Source organism: Triticum dicoccoides, chromosome 3A, assembly GCF_002162155.2.
Source record: "Triticum dicoccoides isolate Atlit2015 ecotype Zavitan chromosome 3A, WEW_v2.0, whole genome shotgun sequence".
NCBI classification, from domain to species: Eukaryota; Viridiplantae; Streptophyta; class Magnoliopsida; order Poales; family Poaceae; genus Triticum; species Triticum dicoccoides.
Window position 1 is genome coordinate 711,534,513 of NC_041384.1, and position 24,526 is coordinate 711,559,038.

The 24,526-nt window shown below is 46.6% G+C and overlaps 1 pseudogene; it reads left to right on the forward strand.

Annotated features, from left to right (window-relative positions):
• The first annotated feature begins 2,679 nt into the window (after positions 1 to 2,679).
• On the forward strand, positions 2,680 to 24,505 carry LOC119273059 (annotated as a pseudogene).
• Positions 24,506 to 24,526: the final 21 nt, after the last annotated feature.

Consider the following 24,526-nt stretch of genomic DNA (forward strand, 5'->3'; position numbering starts at 1 on the left):
TGCACTGTCGCCACTCCCTGTCCCATCCCCCCTGATGAGGGCATAGGCTTTGTTGGTGCCGTGGGCCGACTCCCCGTGGCCGGCTTCCATGGAAGCCGCCAGGCAGGAGTCGGCCGGTCTTGACCTCGCCTCTAGGACTCGGCTGCATGCGGGCAGCCGACTGTTCCTTCAGCCCTCCTGCAGAAGGTGGCTCTTCATCTGTCATCTTGAGGGGCGCAATCAGCCCCGATGTCTTGAAAGGTTTTGGGCCTCGGGTTAGCCTACCCGTGGCCCATTACTCCGACATGGGTCGACGCCGCGGCGGCGCCCCTCAAGGCCGAAGGACTTCAAATTTGATTGCTGCGATAGAATAGTGTGCAGGTACATTTGTTATTTGTAGTTGTTGCACAGTATTTTATTTATCCTCTTAGGTTGTTAATTTTTTTTCCATTTAACTCCGAACGCGGTTTGCTGAGATGATGATTTTGGTGATCAATACGGTGGCCTACACAGGCGAAACCTTACACCATTCCCCTTTACTGTTATTGTCAACACCGCAGGCCATTCATGCATGCAACCGACCATGCATGAAGCCCCATGCAGCGGCCGCGTTTTCTGGACTAAACGAATTAAGTGGCACCGATTATAACAGCGATCGCAACTGCAGGTGGATCCTGGGAAGACGCACACACGGGCAACCAATCACGCGGTGGCGACAACAAAGCGTATCTCAAACAGAAAAAGGAAGCCCACGCACATACGCAAAATCTTAGGCCCCCAAGTCAACGGGCAGTGCTTGCCCACAAACACCCATAATTGCTAACCGCACCAAGAAGATCACTACGCACGTTAAGAAAATTGTGATCGAGAGTCTGCAGTCACACGCGATTTCTACCCCCAGCCTCCCAATTAAATACACGTGCCCTTAATAGGTTTACCATGATGTCATTTTCAGCCAAGTGGCGAAACATAGAAGCGAAAACATCCCCGGGAATAGGTTTCTGTTATCTTTCTGTTTTTCTTCTGAGTCAAAAAAAATTGATTTGGTGAGATCTCTTTTTTTTTTTAGCATCACTACAAACACCTCCGAGAGACTGAGCCGGCATATCATCTTGAGATTTACGAAGTCACCGTAGGCGCCTCGTCGTCGACGGGAACGTCTCCTCCCACTGAAAGCGCATCGCCGAAAATCCTGAAATAAATCCAGGAATAATGCGAGCACCAGGATTTAAACCCTGCTGGATTGGGGATACCACTGTCCACCTAACCAACTCAACCACAGGTTGAGCGGAACTGGTCTGTGGGTTGGAAATATTTGTGATGGGCAATTAGTAATGCGCTACCTCTAATCCTAAATGAACATAGTTCTATTACTTTTGCTAGTAGAATATTTCTAAGTTTGAACTTCACAAATGAACATCAAGTTCATATGAATAGATTTTCATGATATATGATTTTACTATACTTTAGGAAAATAGGAGCTATCCGTTGTCCTATTCCATTTCATCAGAGGAAGAAAATGTTCACGATCAGACTAGGTGCTGCTTGACAGAGACCAACATTACAAGCCGGTAAGGGCCAAAACAATCAGAAAAGCACAAAAGAGATCAGCCAATCTTCAAACAGCCAGTGATCAAGGAGTATTAGGCAGCAGGATCTGCCTCCGTTCCTCATCCGAGCACTCAAAAGCTTTTACGTTTATCTTCCCTTTGCGAGATGATTTGTTTTCACATGCATCCCATTCACACCATTCGGCCCATCACAATTTGCATTGCTCTCTTTCTCTATCCGTGGGTTGGCTAGTAGTACTAACATACTTATGAGCTACATGAAAAATAGAACAAGCGCAATGCGTCTTTTATAACGGGACAGTCACGCTTCGAACATGGCAGGTTGGTGAAAGCATTTGATCCATCTATTGGATCCATACACTTAACTTTTAGTAGAAAAGAAAATCTTAACATTAAGGTGTTTTGATTCATCTCAACATTTAAGAACTAAACATGCCGGAAAAGAAAAGCACGCGAGCGTGGCATGAACGCGCTGCACCTTGTCCAGCACACACGCCACCCTGCCACAACCTCGTCGCTGTCGCTCTTGACGGTTGACCGGTCTTTGGCTCCTTCTCAAAATCTACTAACGGCAGAAAAAAAACATGTTCCTAATGATTAGCAGACACAAACATTTATTTATGGGGCATATGCTACGAGTCGGTAGGCTAATCTTTTGAAAAGACCATCCGGGTTATGAGTAGTCCGATCAATGATGGTCACCATGCGATCCTACTGTGTGTTCTTATTCTCTTGTTCCCTCATTGCAACAAGAGCCGCAATTCCTACAGGACCCTTGTTGCGGAAACATCTCCGGCTTGCGGCCGCCAACGCCATTGCAACAAGAGGCTTATTGCAATCGCAATAGAACCCTGGTTGCAAAACATCTCCATCTCCTGATTTTTGTCACCACTGCAAGAAGACCTTTGTTGTAATTGCAACAAATCATAGTTCCGCACCTACTTCTGTCCATTCAGCAGCGGGTACGATAGTAAAAGTAGCTTGCCTAGCGTGACATGGACCAAAATAAACTACAGCGAAGGTACGGTACGTACAACGGACTAAACCGAGGATAGGAGCGTCCAACACACGCGCCACCCTCGCTACAAAACCCAAACCCCAGGCCGCCACCGACGACGACAAACCGGCCATGGAGCTCGCGGAGGCCGTCCAATCCGACACCTCCTTCGGAATGCGCGTGCTCCAGCACCTCACGGCCAAGTGCGACGCCGACGGCAAGAACCTCGCTGTGTCCCCGCTCTCCATCCACGCCGCACTGGCGCTCCTCGGCGCGGGCGCCACGCTCGACGAGATCGTCACCCTCCTTGGCCCCGCCGGCGGCCGCGCCCGCGCGCTGCTCGCCTCGCATGTCGCCATGCACGTGTTCGCCAACAGCAGCGACGGCGACAGCGGGCCGAAGGTGCAGTTCGCCAACACCGTCTGGGTCGACGCCGCGGCGGCGCCCCTGAAGGCCGAAGGACTTAAAATTTGATTGCTGCGATAGAATAGTGTGCAGGTACATTTGTTCTTTGTAGCCGTTGCACAGTTTTTTTCCATTTAACTCCAAATGTGGTTGCCGAGATAATGATTTTGGTGATCAATATGGTGGCCTACACAGGCGAAACCTTACACTATTCCCCTTTACTGTTATTGTCAAAACCTAAGTTTTGACTGTGAATTTCCAAGAACCCTTACATGTTTTTTAGGAGTAAGAGAGGAATATGGACACCCTCATTTTCTCCTAAGTATGTACTCCCTCCGTTCCAAAATAGATGACCCAACTTTGTACTAACTTTAGTATAAAGTTGGGTCATCTATTCTGGAACGGAGGGAGTATGTATTTTGTCTTATTTTGCTACTAGGTTTATCCCTGTTCTACTGCCATCCTCAATACTGTGCTACCTTACCGCCTGAAAGAACCAGCAAAATAGAGATGTTCGTAAATCTTGTTTACAATGCTACTATGCTGTAGGAAAATTGGAGCCATGACGCCTGTTCATTGCATTGCATTGCATTAAAGAAAGAAAATGGCCAGTTTGAGTGCTACGTCGCAAGACTAACATTACAAGCCATCAATGGCCAAAATGAACAGAAAAGCACCAAAAAGATCAGCGAGTCATCAAGGACAGTAGGATTTGCTTCTGGTCCTCATCGGAGCCCTCCACAATTTCTACGCAGATGTTGATTCCGGCAGATGATTTGTTTCCACATGCATCCCATTCACACCATTCGCCACATCCCAATTTGCATTGCTCTCTTCCTCTATCCATGGGTTGCCTACTAGCACTACATACTTAATTATGAGCTACATGAAAAATAGAACAGGTGCAATGCGTCTTTTATAATGAGCAGGGCAGGTCATGCTTAGAACAGGGCAGGTTGGTGAGAGCATTTGATATCTATCTATTAAATCTATATACACTGAACGTTTTCTTTTTTCTTGAAATTCATACTCTGAACGTCCAGTAGAGAAGAGAATCTTAAAATTATGGTGTTCCGATTTACCCCAACGTTAACAAACTAAACATGCCGAAAAGAAAAGCACACAAGTGTGGCATGAGCGCATTGCACCGCGTCCAACACACACATCACCCTGCCGCAACCCCGTCGTTGCCTCTCCTCATGGCAGGGCTGTCTTCGGCCTCTTTTCAAAATCTATTAATGCTAGAAAAAAAAACATGTGCCTAATAGTTAGCAAAGGCGAACGTTTATTTTTTGGGCGTGCTACGAGTCGGTAGGTTAATCAGTTCAGAAGACTGTGCGGGTCATGAGCCGTCCGATCTATGATTACCATGCAATTGAATTGTGTGTTCTTATTCTCTGTGTTCCCTCGTTGCAACAAGATTCAGTTGTGGAAACACCTTCGGCTTGCGGCCGCCAACTCCATTGTAACAAGAGCCCTGTTGCAATCGCACTAGAACCCTTGTTGCAGAAACATCTCCATCTTGTGATTTTCATCGCCACAGCAAGAAGACCTTTGTTGTAATTGCAACAAATCATAGTTCATTTTTTCCCTTAAGCAACGGGTACAACAGAAAAAGTAGCTTTTTCGCATGGTAATACGTTTCTCATTCATATGAAAAAGATCAAAGTACAAGTCACATAAAGACCGACATGACAAAACTGAAATGATAGCAGAACATCTCTGAGTTTGACACCAACGTCCATCATCTGTGAAAGTGCATTATATCGACTAGAGGGGGGTGAATAGGGGATTTTTATGAAAGTCTTCAAAACGTGGAAGTTTCGAAGACAAACGATAGAAATAAACCTATGACCATGCAGCGGAAGGTAAACTACACTAGGCAAACCATAGTCAAGTATTCAATGAAGTGAAAGCACAATGACTAATAGCAGCTAGGTAGTAAGGATCAGGTAGGAAGATATTATGAAGCCAAACAGAACACGCATTCACTCAGTGAAGACAAAAGATAGTGCAATCATACAATGACTTCACAAGGAACAACAGTAAGTAAAGGGAAGGGAAGGATGAAACCAGTGACTCGTTGAAGACAATGATTTGTTAGACCAGTTCCAGTTGTTGTGACAACTGTACGTCTGGTTAGGGCGGCTAGGTATTTAAATCTGAGGACACACAGTCCCGGACACCAAGTCCTGAACACGCAGCTCAGGACACCCAGTCCTCACCGTATTCCCCTTGAGCTAAGGTCACACAGACCTCGCCCAATCACTCTGGTAAGTCTTCAAGGTAGACTCCAAACCTTCACAGACTTCGTTCACCGGCGATCCACAATGTCTCTTGGATGCTCAAAACGCGACGCCTAACCGGCTGGAGGATTCACAGTCCTCAAGTGCAATAAGTCTTCAGATCACACAGACAAGAAGACTTAAGTGATGCCTAACACTCTTTGGCTCTGGGTGGTTAGGGCTTTATCCTCGAAAGGAATTCTCTCTCAAAGGCTTCGAGGTGGGTTGCTCTCAAACGACAAAAGCCGTACTCTAACTCTGAGCAGGCAACCGTTTATGGTTGTAGGGGGTAGGCTATTTATAGCCACTAGGCAACCCAACCTGATTTGTCCAAAATGACCCTGGGTCACTAAGGAACTGACACGTGTTCCAACGGTCAGATTTCAAACACACACGGCAAATTTACTTGGGCTATAAGCAAAGCTGACTTGTCCGACTCTGGACAAGATTCGCTCTCATAGTCTTCACTCGAAGACATAGGTTTTGGTTAAGCATCACTTCAGTCATTCTGACTGGTTCACTTGGACCCCACTTAAACAGTACGGTGGTTCCTATGACTCAACAAAGAAGAAAAAGAACTACGAAAGATCTAAGTCTTCGAGCTTCATAGGCTTCATGCGATGTCTTCTCTTGTCATAGTCTTCAATGAGAATATCTTCATATACCACCTTTGACATAAATGTCTTCATACATTTTTAGGGGTCATCTCTGGTAGGAAAACCGAATCAATGAGGGACTTCTACCTGTGTTGTCCTGCAATTCTCACAAACACATTAGTCCCTGAACTAGGTTTGTCGTCAATACTCCAAAACCAACTAGGGGTGGCACTAGATGCACTTACAATCTCCCCCTTTTTGGTGATTGATGACAAACTAGTTGAAGTTTTCAACGGGGAATATAATATGTGAAATTGTAAAGGATAAGGAATTGTCTTCATAAGTTGCAAGGGCTCCCCCTGAAGATGTGCATATAAGTAATTTGCTTTTGGAATGCAAATGCACATGGCGGGTTGTACTCGTGGAGATCCTCTTCAACTTATGATGACAATTCATTATGCATGAGAAGGTATGTGAAGATAATGACATGCATAATGGAAAATGGACGTCAGCAAAATGATCTAATTGCGGAATTTATCGTCTCCCATGCGGAATTTATCATCGCATCACAAAGTGGCAAATAAGTAGCAGACGACCATCGAGTTTAAGTGTTACAACTCAAAGAACCAAATGTATCAAAACGAGAGTTATAAACACGAAGCAAAATATAAAGCAACCGCCCATATGGACCTGCTTGAAGACTATCAAACTCATATGCTTCTCCCCCTTTTGTCAGTAAGGACCAAAAAGGTTTGAAGACACAGAGCATCTACTCATTCCCATGAAGATTAGGTGAAGCAGTAGGGTCGTAGGTGTGGAGTCAAACTTGAAGCGTTCAGAGAAGCCATCCTCTTGAAGATCATCTTCAGAGCACATTAGCGTCGGCCCTTTCCAGGTGCGTCGAGAGGTTTCATGTGCAACAAAGGCATTCTTGGTGGCAAGATTGCGAATGCGGTTAACATCTACCAAGAGGCTTTGCATTTGGCGCTTCAGCCAGTCATGATGCCTATCCTGTTTCTGATGAAGAGCCACAAGAAGCTTTCGGTCGTTGAGAACATGAGATCGCTTCTTGGGTCATTGGCCAATAGTGCTATCGGTGGCTTCAGTAAGGGCTGGATGTGGTGCACGTGTAGTTCCAGCCAAAGGATAAACACGAGTGACTGCTTCAACTCCTTTAATGTGTTGAGAAAAACTTTGATGCTCTGCATTCTGAAGACTTAGAGGTTCCTTGGCAGGCTCAGGATAAATGGCTTCAACAGACATATCCACATTAGGCAGAAAAATCCGATGATTGCGAGCAGATGGCTGATATGAGATAGCGGAGTGGAGTTTAATCAGCCGCATTATCCATGGAGCGTAGAACTTCAAGCCAAAAAGATCAGAGCCTGATGCAGCAAGTTGGCGGATGAAGAATTCCTGTGCATTGAAGCATTTGCCATGAAGAATATAGAAGACCAAAGTCTTCATTGCACCTTCCAGCTTGCATGTGGAGAATGTCCTTTGATGGGCCAGAGAGTTCGCCTTATGATGTGATAAATAGTCCTTGGCAGATACTCAAGGTCTTCAACAAGGAACTCCTTAGGATATGCAGCATCTTGGGCAATGGCTTCATCATACTGAGCATCTGACTCATGTTTGGTTTAGGCTTCTGAAAGATGCTCTCCATAGCTTCACTGTGAAGCTGACAGCCAGGTTCGTAGAGATCGCCAGGAGTGGGCAGACCAGTGAGCTCAATGATATCAAAGGCTTTGGCTGCGTGATGAACATTTCCTGTCATCCCCTCCAGGACCCAAGTCTTTGGATCTCTGTTGTACCCACGGATGTGAAGTGTAGCATAGAATTGGAGCAGCAACTCTTCATTCCAGTGCTCTTGGTCGGTGACAAACAGCAGCAATCCAATCTCTTTGAAGCAATCCAGAGCTTCTTCCAAACAGGGCAGACCAGCTATTGCTTCAATGTCAAGACGCTTATGTGGGAAGATGCGACCTTGATTGTATAGAATACAGGAGTAATAGCTTCGCTGCGGATAGCTCCAGAACAGATCAGAAGATATTTTTTCCCTTGAGTAGGGGTTCCTGGAGCTATTGAAGAAAGTGTTGTCTGCTTTGAAGCCATTGACATTGAAGGATCCAGGTGCTGATGCAGGACCTGGAAACCTGAGCAATCTGGGGATTGGCTTCTGTACCTGAGGCCTGTGCTCAACATGATAGTCAAACTGAGGACCAGCAGCAGGCGCAAGAACAGAAGCAGTAGCATCAGTGGCTTCATTGGTGTCGGTGGTGGCAGCCTCAAGATTTTCAACCTCCACTTGATGAGCTGGAGGGTCGGTCACAGTCACGTTCTTCTCGAGAACAGCTTCTTGGTGAGATGGGGATGTAGCAGCGCTTGGGGTTTCTTCTTCATCGGCTGATGCAGCCGGAATGTTTTCAGCAGCTTTAGCTTCAGACTCAGAGACTGAAGGCCTTGGTCCTTTGCGAAGCCTGCGTAACGCTGGTGACGCCTGTGGAGTTGGAGTTGGCTGGGTCTCAAAGTCTTCTTCCTCTTGTGCTTGTGGGCGATCAGCCCATGATGCATCCTGAGCAATTGGCGTCAGAGGACGACCAATGCTGATGAGTTCGCTGTGCATTAGCACAGGCGATGATACCTGTTGGTGCTCAAGCTGAGGAAGAACAGCATCATCTTCAACATGGTCATGGCGACCAATTCAGCAGCGGTGGGATCAGCTGCTGGAAAGTCTTCAGCTTCATGAGCCTCTGTGAAAGCAGGCTCATGGATAGTCAGTTGATGCTCTTGATGTTCAGCGTCAGGGCGAACCATGGAGATGGGTTCAACAATCAAGGGCTCTGTAGGAGCAGTCCGTTCTTTCTTGGTCTTCCGCTTCTTCTTGGAGGGAGCAGTAGCAGAGGCTTCAGGATGTTTCCTCTTTCTGGCTTCAGCCTCAGCAGCCCTCATCTTCTTCAGTTCTGAAGCGGTTGACCTGGCCTTTGGCTTTGAGCCAGTCATGCTAGTTGGGAAGACAATGGGATCTGCTTCCTGCCTTGGTGCGTTGGGTTCGGCCACAGTGGGCTTCTTCTTCTGCTTAGCAGCCATCCTGGGATCAATGCCCGGACGCCCAAGGGCCTTGCGCTTCTCAGCCTCGTTGTAGCCTTGCACACACTTGTCAGCCAGGCTCTTCATGCGCTCACGAGAACCTTGAGCTTCTTCACACTTCTTGAGAAAGGCTTCTTTAAGCTCGTGCAGCATGATCTTGAAGTTCTTGACCTCTTGCACGCTGAGCTTGGCCATATGCTTCTTGAACTAAGCTTTTTCATAGTCAATCTTTTGCTTCAGTTCAACAATGCATTGGGCGATAGCTAACTCTGAAGCAATGGCGCCATGGAAGGCGACACTGAGGCCAATTGGAAGTTGCAGATCTTCGAAGCTGAGGTTGGGCGTGTCAAACCACTCATCAATGAAGTTATGGATGATTGCCACGTCAAAGAGAGGCAGATCATTGAAGATTTCTGCTTCTTCTTTGCTCTTGATCAGTTGCTCAAGAGCGTCATCAGCAAGATCTTCATCACTGGACAGATCGATGGCATCGTTGCGCAGAATGGCAGCAGCTGTCAGTTCTTGGCCGGTGTGTGGCAGAGGCATCTTGACTTTCTGGGGCTTGGAGATGCGTGACAAATCTTCAGACTGCACACTGTCTTCAGGAGGTGCAGTGGCCAGTGGCTTCGCCCGTGAGATTTTTGGTGTAGAGGCAGGCTTTGAAGCTTTTGGCTGCTTCAGTTTCTTTGGCTTCGGCGCGGCAGGCGCTTCATCTGATTCAGCGTCATCTACAGGCTCATTCACGGTTGTCCCTTGAACCAAGATATGGGTGATGAGACCTTCAAGGTTGTAGAAAGGACCGATGACATTGGGTTCTGCATCGCGTGTGCCGTCAGCCCGGGGAGCAGAAGGACCAGGGTTGAAGTCTAGTCCCAATGACTTCTTGTTTTCCTTGGCCGATGCCTTTGCGTGCTGGAAGTTGCGCTTGAAGAGATTATCGTCACGACACCATAGCAATGATGATGGGTCGGCATCTTCAGGCTGAGGTCCACGGACCATACACGGATAGAAACCCTGAGCAATAGCTTCAGCTTTGTTCTTGGGTGGAAGGCCTTGGAAGAGAATGTCACCCCAAGGACTTTTGATAGCACTCTTCTCAGCATATTCCTTGGTCACGAATCTGTATTTGTACCACTGTTCTGCCCAATATCTTCGAATCCACTGGATTCGGGTCTTGCGCTGATTATAATCCTCTTCAGGATCTGCCTTGTAAAGCTCTGAGAGGTCATCAGGCAAATCTTTTGATGTTCCCCCATGACGCTGTCTGCCTCCCTTCCTGGCAGATTTCTCTGAAGCCATGAACTTTAAACTGAAAGGCTTCAATACGTTCAAAGGCTTCAAAGGCTTTCGCTTGCTGGACAAACAGGAACTAGCTTCGGGAGAATTTATATGATGTTGTAAGAATTCTGCAAATGAATGCAGACTATGAGAACCAAGGGATTCTCCTATGGACATGTATCTGTGACAGCATTAAGGTGCGAGGGAAGGGGAAGAGGTCATATGCATTCTTAGAAGATTTTGAAGATAAATCAGTTTAGAAGACATTGACCTCATCAGGCGAAGACATTCACTCATAGATAAGGAGTTGGTTCCAGATTTGTACGAATCCATGGATCAGTACAAGTGAGGAATCTAACTACTTTGTGAGGCATAAATGAATATACTAGGCATATTATGAGATGAAGTATGAAAGAGATCCAACTTGTGTGAATAGAAACTTCTTGTGGAGGAAAGTGACGAAGCTATAGGATCAAAGGGGCCGTAAAAAGGAAGTTTTATTTACCACACGAAGAACTGCTAGACGGAGTGGAAGAGGAGGCCGAGCAGTTCGATCATCCGTGCCCTAAATTGGCGACGGAGGACACCTACGGCGACGGCGGAGAGGACGATGTCCGCGGTCGGCGTGAAGACGGCATCGGAGAGGTTGCGACAGCGAAGCGCTTCGTCACCGGCGTCGTCGAGGGCTAGCGGTGGCGCTAGGGTTCGTGCGAGAGTGGAAGAAGAGATAGTGACTGTGGTGAGGCGTATATTTATAGGGACAGGGGCGGCTTAGTGTTATTACCTAGGTGCACCTGGCGATTCACATCTGAGGAACACGTGGCCATCATGGAGCATATCGGGGGTCGGGTGGTCGTTCCCACTTCCCACGCACGCCTGGATTGTCGGGTGGTCGATCCCACTTCTCCGGGTTTCAGGTGAAGGAATGAGCATTGAAAACGGACTTAATGTTTGTCTCTGTATCTTCTGCTGACAAGGACGCAGAGAAGACATTCGACAGTTTCAATAGAATGCATATGATTTGGAGAGATAGAGTTTGAGATAGAAAGCATATAGAGGTTAGGGTCCAATCACATTCACTTAGTTCAAAAGATTCAACAAGAAGACATAGCTATAAGTGAATGTTGTAGAGGACAGAACACTAGTATATATATATATATTCAACATAGTGAAGATAATCATGAAGACATGTTGAGATTGAAGCCAAACCAAATGTGAAGACATAGAAAATGTAACGCCATGACTGAAACACTTCGAACAGAACCTTTGGTGGTGGTGTTACCCACCGTATAGGAAGTATTAGACCCAGACACGGCGCACAATTATCGTGGCGCTCCGAAGTCAAATTCCACATTAATATATTCACACTTAGAATTTATGTCTTCATTGATTGAAGATATACTTTACTTCGTGTGTTGCACATCTAAGTCATCAATATGCATAAGTATTAGGATGTGTGCCTGATCACAGGACATTTGAGGATTCCAAGATATTTAGCTCACACCATAACTTGCAAAATCTCTTCTCATCCAAGGGCTTGGTGAAGATATCTGCCAATTGCTCTTCAGTGTTGACGTGTATGATATCAATATCTTCCTTCACAACATGATCTCTGAGAAAGTGATGACGAATTTCAATGTGCTCTGTCTTCGAGTGCTGAACTGGGTTGTTGGCAATCTTGATGGCGCTTTCGTTGTCGCAGTAGAGTGGCACTTGCTTCAGATGAATGCCATAGTCCTTGAGTGTTTGCTTCATCCACACAAGCTGAGCGCAGCAAGATCCAGCAGCAATGTATTCAGATTCAGCAGTGGAGAGAGATACACAGTTTTGCTTTTTTGAAGACCAACATACAAGTGATCGTCCCAGAAAATGACATGTGCCTGATGTAGACTTGCGATCCACCTTGTCACCAGCATAATTAGCATCCGAGAATCCAACCAGATCAAACTCTGAGCCCTTTGGATACCATAATCCTAGAGTTGGGGTGTGAGCCAAATATCGAAGAATTCGCTTCACAGCTAAGTGATGCGACTCCTTTGGTGCCGCTTGGAATCGAGCACACATGCAAACACTAAGCATAATATCTGGCCTAGATGCACATAGATAAAGTAAAGAACCAATCATGGAGCGGTATACCTTTTGATCGAACTCTTTACCATTGTCGTCGGGACCTAGATGATGTTTGGCTGGCATTGGCGTCGTGAAGCCTTTGCAGTCTTGCATATCGAACTTCTTCAGGCAATCTTTGAGATACTTCTCTTGATATATGAAGATGCCGTTGCGTTGCTGTCGTATTTGAAGACCGAGGAAGAACTTCAGCTCTCCCATCATGGACGTCTGATATTGCTCTTGCATCATATATCCAAACTCTTCACTGTACTTCTGATTGGTGCAGCCGAAGATAATGTCATCCACATATATTTGGCATACAAATAGTTCACCATCATATGTCTTCGTGAAGAGAGTGAGATCGAGGGAACCAGGTATGAAGCCTTTGCTCTTCAGGAAGTATTTGAGTGTGTCATACCAAGCCCGAGGGGCTTGTTTGAGGCCATACAGTGCCTTGTTGAGCTTGTATACCATGTCAGGATGTTTTGGATCTTCAAAGCCAGGCGGTTGTGCAACATACACTTCTTCTTCAATCTTGCCATTGAGAAAAGCGCTCTTCACATCCATTTGATATAGAAGTATGTTATGATGATTTGCATAGGCCAGCAGTATGCGTATAGCTTCAAGTCGAGCCACAGGAGCAAATGTTTCATCGAAGTCAATTCCTTCCACTTGAGTATATCCTTGAGCAACAAGACGAGCTTTGTTTCTGACAACTTGACCATGCTCATCTTGCTTGTTGCGGTATATCCGTTTGGTGCCGATTATATTGTGCTCCGAGGGTCAGGACGCTTAACCAGTTCCCATTCATTATTCAGCTCAAACTGTTGAAGCTCTTCTTGCATAGCTTGAATCCGTTCAGGTTCCATGAAGGCTTCTTCAACTTTATTGGGTTCTGTTATTGAGACAAATGCAAAGTGCCCACAGAAATTTGCTAGCTGTGTTGCCCTTGAACGAGTGAGCGGACCAGGTGCATTGATTCTATCAATTATTCTCTCAATCTGCACTTCATTGGCAACACGAGGATGTATAGGGAGAAGATTTTGCTCTTGCTGATCATTGTCGTTGTTAGAGGGATTGTCTTCAGGCTGAGCATTGTCTTCAGGTTGATCAGGTGCGGAGATGATAAGTTCCTCTTCAGGTTGAGCTTCAGAGGGTATGTTTTCTCCAGTTCCCATTAGTTTGATTGATTCACTGGATGGAACTTCATCTAGCACGTTTGGCAGGTGCTCTCTCTGTGAACCGTTAGTCTCATCGAACCGCACATCCACTGTTTCAACCACTTTATAATGAAAGAGATTGAAGACTCTGTAGGAGTGCGAATCCTTTCCATATCCAAGCATAAAACCCTCATGTTCTTTTGGTGCAAATTTTGAAGTGTGATGTGGATCCTTGATCCAGCACCTGGCTCCAAATACTCTGAAGTAACTGACATTTGTCTTCTTGCCAGTAAGGAGCTCATAAGATGTCTTGTTCAGAAGCTTGTGAAGATAAACACGATTGATTGTATGGCATGCACTAGTAGAAAAAGGGCCTGCAGTCCCGGTTCATAAGGGCCTTTAGTCCCGGTTCTTGAACCGGGACTAGAGGGTCGGTACTAATGCCCTGACCCTTTAGTCCCGGTTCAATCCAGAACCGGGACTAAAGGCCCTCCACGTGGCCGCTGCCTGGAGGTCCACCTTTAGTCCCGATTGGTAACACCAACCGGTACTAAAGGTAATTTTCTGATTTTTTTTGAAAAAAAAAAATTGGAATTTTTTTTTAAATTTTTTTATTTTCAAATTTCTGATTTATTTTAACCTCTAATCTCTAATCACCCCTCTCATCACTGCTCAATTTAATCTCTAATCACCCCTCATCATTCCAAATCATCTAACTTCCCAGACGGTCACCCATCCTCCCACTCCCCCAGCCTGAGCACGCTTAACTTCCAGGTTCTATTCTCCCTCGTTTCCAAGTCTGCACTCGTTGTTTTCCTGACAATAGTAAGATGTTAATCCTATTAACCCTCAGGATTTTAGCTTGAGCATGAAGTCACACATTTCACTGTTTGAGTTTGAAACTATTGTTCTAAAAAACAATAATTATTTAGTAACACTAATATTTCTTGAATAAGTAGTTTGACCATTGTTTGACCACAGTTTGACCATAGTTTGACCAGATTTGACCAAAATTCAAAAAAAATTGAAATAATTATTTAATAACACTAATATAATTATTTAGTAACACTAATACTTCTTGAATAAGTAGTTTGACCATAGTTTGACCAGATTTAATGAAAATTTAAAAAAACTGAAATTTGAGCATAACTTTTTTTCCTTTTGGAATTTGAGGATTCTACAAATTTGCAAACAGGCCGTAGGGGTCTCCATCGGATGTGACTTTTCGAGTAGATGATTTTTCATATAAAAATCTTTTTAATCCGAGTTCGTATGCAAAAGTTATGCCCATTTTACAAATTCCAGAGAGATTTTGTAAATAAAGTCGAAATTCATATTTGTAAATTTTCCCAACAACTAGACCACATATCACATGGAAAACTTATTTTATTTTATCTTATTGACATTTCCATCATTTTATTTTGTTTTTTCTAAAACTGAAAAGGCGGTCAAACTATGGTCAAACTACTTGTAGCGCCAAGGGCTTGAAGCTCATTTGTGATGTCAGTGAGTCGATCAAACGTGAGTTGGACATTCTCATTGTCATTTCTCTTGAAGCGGTTGAAGAGGTTGCGAAGAACACTGATTCTCTGATCTCTCTGGGTTGAGACGCCTTCGTTGACCTTGGAGAGCCAGTCCCAGACTAGCTTAAATGTTTCCAAAGCACTCACGCGGCCATACTATCCTTTGGTCAAATGACCACAGATGATATTCTTGGCAGTAGAGTCCAGTTGAACAAACTTCTTGACGCCAGCAGCAGTGACACCTTCTCCAGCATTGGGAACGCCGTTCTTGACGACATACCATAGGTCGACGTCAATGGCTTCAAGATGCATGCGCATCTTATTCTTCTAGTAGGGATATTCAGTTCCATCAAAGACGGGGCACGCAGCGGAGACTTTAATTATCCCTGCAGTCGACATAGCTAAAACTCTAGGTGGTTAAACCGAATCACACAGAACAAGGGAGTACCTTGCTCTGATATCAATTGAAAGTGTGTTATATCAACTAGAGGGGGGATGAATAGGTGATTTTTATGAAAGTTTTCAAAACGTGGAAGTTTTGAAGACAAACGATAGAAATAAACCTATGACCATGCAGCGGAAGGTAGACTACACTAGGCAAACCATAGTCAAGTATTGAATGAAGTGAAAGCACAATGACTAATAGCAGCTAGGTAGTAAGGATCAGGTAGGAAGATATTATGAAGCCAAACAGAACACGCAGTCACTCAGTAAAGACAAAAGATAGTGCAATCATACAATGACTTCACAAGGAACAACAGTAAGTAAAGGAAAGGGAAGGATGAAACCAGTGACTCATTGAAGACAATGATTTGTTAGACCAGTTCCAGTTGCTGTGACAACTGTACATCTGGTTAGGGCGGCTAGGTATTTAAATCTGAGGACACACAGTCCCGGACACCCAGTCCTGAACACACAGCTCAGGACACCCAGTCCTCACCGTATTCCCCTTGAGCTAAGGTCACACAGACCTCGCCCAATCACTCTGGTAAGTCTTCAAGGTAGACTCGCAAACCTTCACAGACTTCGTTCACCGGCGATCCACAATGTCTCTTGGATGCTCAGAACGCGACGCCTAACCGGCTGGAGGATTCATAGTCCTCAAGTGCAATAACACTCTTTGGCTCTGGATGGTTAGTGCTTTATCCTCGCAAGGAATTCTCTCTCAAAGGCTTCGAGGTGGGTTGCTCTCAAACGACAAAAGCCGTACTCTAACTCTGAGCAGCCAACCGTTTATGGTTGTAGGGGGTGGGCTATTTATAGCCACTAGGCAACCCAACCTGATTTGTCCAAAATGACCCTGGGTCACTAAGGAACTGACACGTGTTCCAACGGTCAGATTTCAAACACACACGGCAACTTTACTTGGGCTACAAGCAAAGCTGACTTGTCCGACTCTAGAAAAGATTCGCTCTCATAGTCTTCACTCGAAGACATAGGTTTTGGTTAAGCATCACTTCAGTCATTCTGACTGGTTCACTTGGACCCCACTTAACAGTACGATGGTTCCTATGACTCAACAAAGAAGAAAAAGAACTACGAAAGATCTAAGTCTTCGAGCTCCATAGGCTTCATGCGATGTCTTCTCTTGTCATAGTCTTTAATGAGAATATCTTCATATACCACCTTTGACATCAATGTCTTCATACATTTTTAGGGGTCATCTCTGGTAGGAAAACCGAATCAATGAGGGACTTCTACCTGTGTTATCCTGCAATTCTCACAAACACATTAGTCCCTCAACTAGGTTTGTCGTCAATACTCCAAAACCAACTAGGGGTGGCACTAGATGTACTTACAATCTGCCTCCGGCACAACCACAGTAGCCACACCGAAGAATAGAATGACGGATCACCTCCTCACCTGAGCTCGACGCGGCTCCATTGCTGATATGCAGCTTTGCGGACCTTCAAGGTGTCTCCCCAAAAGTGAAGCCATTGTCGTTGAACGAATCAGACCAGGGCAACACCGGGACATGCCATCAAACTCCAGATCTGACACCCCACCACGAATAAGACACCGAAGGAGGAGACTGCACCTGCCATCCATCAACCACGAACCCAGCACTCCTTCTGTCTCTCAGATGTCGTCGATGCAGGGCACAATCTGCATCCGCTCCTGGACTACCTCCCAAGCTCTGCACCAACGCTGGAGCAGACGTTGTCGCAATGACGGAGCCGGAGGACACATGTCCACCACAAGGATGCCGCCACCGCCACACCATGCTTGCTTGAACATACTGGATTCCAAATGCATCCCCAACGATAAGACCAATCGTCTCATTGAAGTAGGATCTGAAGAAATTTTATTCAGTGTCAACATCGTCGTCGCCGAAGCCAAGGTAATGAACCACCTAAAAAACTCAGCTACTTTGGCCTAAATTCTATCCACACACACATGGATCCGGCGACCCCCTCACCGCCAATGACCGAGGTCATCGACGGAGAACGGGCGGTGGAGCGTGAGTCCCTGGCGGCGGAAAGCTAGATACAACAAAAGTAGCTTGCCTAGCGTGACATGGACCAAAATAAACTACAGCGAAGGTACGGTACGTACAACGGACTAAACACACGTGACATGGACCAAAATAAGAGGATCGGAAGCGTCATATGAACGCGACGCGGCGTAATCTCTGTGTCCTACACGCGCGCGTCACCTTCCCTACAAAACCCAAACCCCAGGCCGCCACCGATGACAGACCCACCATGGAGCTCGCGGAGGCCGTCTGGTCCGAGACATACGGAAGCTTTTGCTAGAAGACATACGACAAGCTGTGGTCCTGCTGAGAAATCTACCACGTACAAATCATCTTTCCGATACCCTTCAAACACTAGAGACTTGTTAGATTCCATTAGAACAAGGCAGCGATATTTTCCAAACATTACGATCATGTTCAAATCACAAAGCATTGAGACAGACATTAAGTTGAAGCCAAGGGATTCAACAAGCATGACTTTATCCATGTGTTGATCCTTTGAGATTGCAACTCTACCTAGACCCAATACCTTACTTTTACCAGTGTCAGCAAGTGTGATGTGACTCTTGTCGGATGGACGTAAGGTTGAGTCCATAAGAAGGCTTCTTTTGCCAGTCATGTGATTGGTACACCCACTATCAATAATCCATTCTGAAGACGCTGGTGTCGTACCCTACAGTGCAGTTAGGGGGATAGGCTTCACGAAGAGAATTGTGAAGCAAAAACATTTGACGAACCAGTGGGTTATGAAAGCTTAGACCCAGATTAGGACTGATAGGGAGAGTAGCAAGCGATTCAGGAATGAAGTACATAGTAAGCCATTCGGGCATTTGATCTTGCGCCCTACAAGATGTTTAAGGTCCCCAGCAATAGCGTCAGACGATTTTGGTTTTCTGCTGGAGACCTTTCCCTGCAAAAGAGAGTTAAGCTTTCTTAGCCACCCACATCTTCAAGGGTGGCTTAGAAGCAATAAGTCTAAGTGCAGCGTCTGAGAACTTTGGCTTTGGAGCCCTAGCAAAAAGTCTTGCAGGCGGACAATAGTACTCATAAGAATAAGCAGAATAGTTCTTGGTCTTATGAACATGGCGGTTCGATGAACCGCGCTCATATTCATAGGCCTGAGTATGGTTTCCCTGTAAAACATTTGCGTTAGTGCGACTCAGGTGAGTCCTCTATCTGTATGAAGTCTTTGGACCGTATGAAGCCTATGGTTTGGGGTTTGTCTTCTTCACCTGTGGTGTCATGATGACATTCACAGGAAGATTTTTCAAACACTTTTTCGGCACCCAGATCTTCTTCATAGGCAGTCCATTCCTGTAGTTAGTACCAATGTACCTGGCAAACACTTCACCATTCTGATTCTTAAACAGTTTATAGTTTGCATCAAAGGATTCATCAATGACAATGGGGTTAGCACAAGTGAAGCCAGATAGATTGGATGGATCTGTTGAAGGTTCCTTTGCAGCAACCCATGTGGTTTTGGGGTACTGCTCATGTTTCTAGTAAGAGCCATCGGCATTCATTTTCCTTATGAACCCAACACCCTCTTTCCTCGGGTTTCGGTTCAAGATCTGCCTTTTGAGGACATCACATAGTGTCTGATGCCCTTTAATACTTTTGTACATCCCTGTTTCAAGCAATGTCTTCAACCTAGCATTCTCATCAGCAATAGCAGTGGTATCCTCAGCAGAGGGGTTACTTCCCACATCAACAGTTGAAGATATTGCAACAGTAGCAGCAGTAGAACATTCAGTAACATAAGTAGCATTATCACGCTCAATGCATTTAAGACATGGTGGTTCAAATCCTTCCTGAGCGGAACTGACCTGTTCGGCGCGAAGTGACCCGTTTTCCTTTTGAAGATCTTCATGAGCCGCTCTCAATTTCTCAAGATCTTACTTCCTTTGAAGATAATCATAGGAAAGCTTTTCATGAGTTGTTGAGAGCGTTTCATGACGACTTTCAAGTTCCTCATACTTAACGTGAAGATTTTTTATGTCTTCAATTAAGGACTCAGATCGAGTCATTTTAGCGCCTAACAGATCATCACTTTTGTCTAACAGTTTTTGAATATGTTCCATAGCTTTCTGTTGTTCAGTTGCAATTTTAGCAAGTGTTTTGTAGCTGGGTCTTGAACCACAATCAGAGTCATCTTCACTATATGTTTGATAGTGAGTAGTGCGTGTGTTTACCTTGACACCGCGTGCCATGAAGCAGTAGGTAGGAGCGAAGTAGTCCTTGTCAATTGCATCGGTGTCGGTGATGAAGTCATTGTCTTCAGTGTTGAAGATGGACTTGGCAACGTATGCTGTAGCCAGACTTGCAACGCCAGAATCGGACTCCTCCTCAGACTCCACCTCCGCCTCCTCAGAAGCGGACTCCTACTCTGAATTCATTTCCTTGCCAACAAACGCACGTGCCTTGCCAGATGAGCTCTTCTTGTGTGATGAAGACTTTGAGGAAGACTTGGAAGAAGACTTTGAGTATTTCTTCTTCTTCTTGTCGTCAGAGTCATATTCCTTGCTCTTCTTCTTCTTTTTGTTCTCATTATCCCACTGCGGACACTCAGAGATGAAGTGGCCAGGTTTCTTGCACTTGTGACATGTTTTCTTCTTGTAGTCATGAGCAGAAACTTCATCATTCCTTGAGCTTGATCGTGAAGACTTTCTGAAAACTTTCTTCTTGGTGAATTTTTGGAACTTCTTCACAAGCATAGCAAGTTCCTTTCCAATGTCTTCAGGATCATCAGAACTGCTGTCAGATTCTTCTTCTGATGAGGAGACAGCTTTTGCCTTCAAGGCACGAGTTCGCCCATAGTTTGGACCGTAGATATCTCTTTTCTCAGAAAGCTGAAACTCATGTGTGTTGAGCCTCTCAAGTATGTCAGACGGATCGAGTGTCTTGAAATCAGGACGTTCTTGAATCATCAGGGCTAGGGTGTCAAACGAACTGTCAAGTGATCTCAGTAGTGTCTTGACGACTTCATGCTTGGTGATCTCAGTAGCGCCAAGGGCTTGAAGCTCATTTGTGATGTCAGTGAGTCGATCAAACATGAGCTGGACATTCTCATTGTCATTTCTCTTGAAGCGGTTGAAGAGGTTGCGAAGAACACTGATTCTCTGATCTCTCTGGGTTGAGACGTCTTGGTTGACCTTGGAGAGCCAGTCCCAGACTAGCTTAAATGTTTCCAAAACACTCACGCGGCCATACTATCCTTTGGTCAAATGACCACAGATGATATTCTTGGCAGTACAGTCCAGTTGAACGAACTTCTTGACGTCAGCAGCAGTGACACCTCTCCAGCCTTGGGAACGCCGTTCTTGACGACATACCATAGGTCGACGTCAATGGCTTCAAGATGCATGCGCATCTTATTCTTCCAGTAGGGATATTCAGTTCCATCGAAGACGGGGCACGCAGCGGAGACTTTAATTATCCCTGCAGTCGACATAACTAAAACTCCAGGTGGTTAAACCGAATCACACAGAACAAAGGAGTACCTTACTCTGATACCAATTAAAAGTGCGTTATATCAACTAGAGGGTGGATGAATAGGTGATTTTTATGAAAGTCTTCAAAACGTGGAAGTTTCGAAGACAAACGATAGAAATAAACCTATGACCATGCAGCGGAAGGTAGATTACACTAGGCAAACTATAGTCAAGTATTCAATGAAGTGAAAGCATAATGACTAATAGCAGCTAGGTAGTAAGGATCGGGTAGGAAGATATTATGAATCCAAAAAGAACACGCAGTCACTCAGTGAAGACAAAAGATAGTGCAATCATACAATGACTTCACAAGGAACAACAGTAAGTAAAGGGAAGGGAAGGATGAAACCAGTGACTCATTGAAGACAATGATTTGTTAGACCAGTTCCAGTTGCTATGACAACTGTACGTCTGGTTAGGGCGGCTAGGTATTTAAACCTGAGGACACACAGTCCCGGACACCCAGTCCTGAACACGCAGCTCAGGACACCCAATCCTCACTGTATTCCCCTTGAGCTAAAGTCACACAGACCTCGCCCAATCACTCTGGTAAGTCTTCAAGGTAAACTCCCAAACCTTCACAGACTTCGTTCACCGGCGATCCACAATGTCTCTTGGATGCTCAGAACGCGACGCCTAACCGGCTGGAGGATTCACAGTCCTCAGGTGTAATAAGTCTTCAGATCACACCGACAAGAAGACTTAAGTAATGCCTAACACTCTTTGGCTCTAGGTGGTTACGGCTTTATCCTCGCAAGGAATTCTCTCTCAAAGGCTTCGAGGTGGGTTGCTCTCAAACGACAAAAGCCGTACTCTAACTCTGAGCAGTCAATCGTTTATGGTTGTAGGGGGTGGGCTATTTATAGCCACTAGGCAACCCAACCTGATTTGTTCAAAATGACCCTGGGTCATTAAGGAACTGACACGTGTTCCAACGGTCAGATTTCAAACACACACGGCAACTTTACTTGGGCTACAAGCAAAGCTGACTTGTCCGACTCTGGACAAGATTCGATCTCATAGTCTTCACTCGAAGACATAGGTTTTGGTTAAGCATCACTTCAGTCATTCTGACTGGTTCACTTGGACCCCACTTAACAGTACGGTGGTTCCTATGACTCAACAAAGAAGAAAAAGAACTACGAAAGATCTAAGTCTTCGAACTCCATAGGCTTCATGCGATGTCTTCTCTTGTCATAGTCTTTAATAAGAATATCTTCATATACCACCTTTGACATCAATGTCTTCATACATTTTTCGGGGTCATCTCTGATAGGAAAACCGAATCAATGAGGGACTTCTACCTGTGTTATCCTGCAATTCTCACAAACACATTAGTCCCTCAACTAGGTTTGTCGTCAATACTACAAAACCAACTAGGGGTGGCACTAGATGCACTTACAATCTGCCTCCGGCACAACCACAGTAGCCACACCGAAGAATAGAATGACGGATCACCTCCTCACCTGAGCTCGACGCGGCTCCATTGCTGATATGCAGCTTTGCGGACCTTCAAGGTGTCTCCCCAAAAGTGAAGCCATTGTTGTTGAACGAATCAGACCAGAGCAACACCGGGACATGCCATCAAACTCCATATCTGACACCCCACCACGAATAAGACACCGAAGGAGGAGACTGCACCTGCCATCCATCAACCACGAACCCAGCACACCTTCTGTCTCTCAGATGTCGTCGATGCAGGGCACAATCTGCATCCGCTCCTGGACTACCTCCCAAACTCCGCGTCGACGCTGGAGCAGACGTTGTTGCAATGAAGGAGACCGAGGACACATGTCCACCACAAGGATGCCGCCACCGCCACACCATGCTTGCTTGAACAGACTGGATTCCAAATGCATCCCCAACGATAAGACCAGTCGTCTCATCGAAGTAGGATCTAAAGAAATTTTATTCAGCGTCAACATCGCCGTCGCCGAAGCCAAGGTAATGAACCACCTAAAAAACTCAGCTACTTTGGCCTAAATTCTATCCACACACACGTGGATCCGACGACCCCCTCACCGCCAATGACCGAGGTCGTCGACGGAGAACGGGCGGTGGAGCGTGAGTCCCTGGCGGCGGAAAGCTAGATACAACAAAAGTAGCTTGCCTAGCGTGACATGGACCAAAATAAACTACAGCGAAGGTACGGTACGTACAACGGATTAAACACACGTGACATGGACCAAAATAAGAGGATCGGAAGCGTCATATGAACGCGACGCGGCGTAATCTCTGCGTCCTACACGCGCGCGTCACCTTCCCTACAAAACCCAAACCCCAGGCCGCCACCGACGACAGACCCACCATGGAGCTCGCGGAGGCCGTCCGGTCCGAGACGGCCTTCGGGATGCGCGTGCTCCAGCACCTTGCGGCCGAGCCCGACGCCGGCGGCAAGAACCTGGCCGTGTCCCGCTCTCCATCCACGCCCCGCCGGCGGCCGCGCCCACGCGCTGCTCGCGTCGCACGTGTTCACCGCCAGCAGCGACCGCGACGGCGGGCCGAAGGTGCAGTTCGCCAACGCCGTCTGGATCGACGCCGCGGCAGCGCCCCTCAAGGCCGACTACGCCCGCGTCGTCGCCCAGCACTACCGCGCCCAAGCTCGCCAGGCATCCTTCACGACCATGGTAAGTCACCTTCCCTCTGGCTTCTTGGACTCATGCATGCACGGATGCTTATGTGCTCGTCTGAGTTTCTTGATCGATCTTTTTTCCAGCCGGAGGAAGCGAGGCGCGAGATCAACGAGTGGTTCGAGGCGGCGACGGCGGGCCGGATCAAGGAATTCCTGCCTCAGGGCTCCGTGGGGTACGACACGGCGGCCATCCTCGGGAACGCGCTCTACTTCAAGCGCGTCTGGGAGAGCACGTTCGACGCCCGGCTCACGCGGCACGACGCCTTCTACCTTCAGCCCGCCAGCGATGATGGCCAAGTACGCGTGCCGTTCATGTCGAGCGGCGAGCGGCAGTACATCGCCTGCCGCCCCGACTACAAGGTCCTTAAACTCCTCTACGCGTGCGGCAGCGGCGAGCACCGGCGGCAGTTCGCCATGCACATCTACCTCCCGAACGAGCGCCACGGGCTGCCGGCCATGCTGCACAGGCTGGCCTCCAGCCCGGAGCAGCTCGAGGCGGACTCAATGGCGCTGACGAGCACCGTCGCCGTGGGCGCATTCAAGGTGCCAAAGTTCACCATATCGTACAAGACGGAGGCGAGCCTCGGGCTGCGCCTGGCGTTCAGCACCGCCACGGACTTCTCGGAGTTGCTGGATTTGGAACACATGAAGCCGCCGACGCTGCCGCTCTACGTGTCGCCGCAAGTCTATCACGAGTCCTTCGTGGAGGTGAAGGAAGAAGGGACCGAAGCGGCCGCGGCGACAGCAATGGTTGGTATCTTTGGTAGTTGTTCGGCGGGTTGGAGCAGGCCGGTCGACTACGTGGACTTCGTCGCCGACCACCCCTTCATGTTCTTGATCAAGGAGGAGCTCACCGGCGAAGACCACCGGCGTCGTGGTCTTCGCCGGCCAAGTTGTCAATCCTTCGCTCTAGATTGTTGCTTGTTCGCAGTCA